The sequence below is a fragment of the Octopus bimaculoides genome, chromosome 7, assembly GCF_001194135.2.
Source record: "Octopus bimaculoides isolate UCB-OBI-ISO-001 chromosome 7, ASM119413v2, whole genome shotgun sequence".
NCBI classification, from domain to species: domain Eukaryota; kingdom Metazoa; phylum Mollusca; class Cephalopoda; order Octopoda; family Octopodidae; genus Octopus; species Octopus bimaculoides.
The window spans coordinates 24,789,857-24,791,237 of NC_068987.1; positions in this window are offsets into that span (position 1 = coordinate 24,789,857).

Consider the following 1,381-nt stretch of genomic DNA (forward strand, 5'->3'; position numbering starts at 1 on the left):
GGATATACGATATATATATATATATATATATAATAATATAGATTTAATCAAAAGATTAAATGTGGTACTTAAAATGTTTGAGGCACCAGAATTTGGTAGGATAAAAACCAAAAACAAAATCAAGAGATTTGGTGAATAAAATTTGAAGTTAAGCAACAAAAATTCAATAGGTTATAGCAGTACATACGTTTCGTACAAGCTCCATTTATTCATGTAGTGAGAACACTACAGAAAATACAATGAAAATGTACTCCTCAGCTGCATAAAGGAATTTCATTTTAGATAGTCATTTTGCAAAAAACAAGAGTAAGAGAAGAAAACACATCTCGACTATGCTGTGAAACATATATGCTGCTGTTTCACAGTATAGTCGAGATGTGTTTTCTTCTCTTACTCTTGTTTTTTGCAAAATGACTTTCTAAAATGAAATTCCTTTATGCAGCTGAGGAGTACATTTTCATTGTATTTTCTGTAGTGTTCTCACTACATGAATAAATGGAGCTTGTACGAAACGTACGTACTGCTATAACCTATTGAATTTTTGTTGCTTAACTTCAATATATATATATATATATTACATACATATAAGAGGTGGATTCCTAATATGCTAATGATAGACTCCATATTGTCTGACCACTAAGAAAAATTGTTCTGAAGAAAATTCAGCAAACGCCAGAGCGTAAAGCGAGCAAGACAAATGAAAAGTTACAAAATATAGTGATAAGTCACATACCATGGTTTCATTGTTACCACTTACATTACGTAAATGTCTACAAATCCTCAGTGTGACCATCATGGAAAGTATAATGTGCAGAACTATATACGAGACATCCTCCTGAGAGAGAACATGCATACGGTTCTATCAATTATATTTGGGGGTATATTTCAAATGTCTTCGTTTTGGCGCGCCGAAGACGGAAATGACCCTGCTGAAAATAATTTTCTGCATTGAAGCTTGCCGATTAGAAAATATGGTTATTTAAATTTATGTGACTAATCACTATATTTTGTATCTTTTCATTTGTCTTGCTCACTGTACGTTCTGGCGTTTCCCGAATTTTCTTCAGAACAATTTTTCTTAATGGTCAGACCATATGGGATCTACCTTTAGGAATCCACCTAGTGGTCATTCCTTTTATATGTATGTAATATAATTTTCCGAATCTTGAGATTTTTTTTTCAATATGCTAGGCCACTGCTTTAAAAAGATATTAATCTATTTAATATCAGCTTTTACCCTTATTATTTAAATTTATATATATAAACATACATAATATATACACACACATTTATATATATATATACACACACGCACACATACATACATACATACATACATACATACATATATAGATATATACATATATATATATATATATAT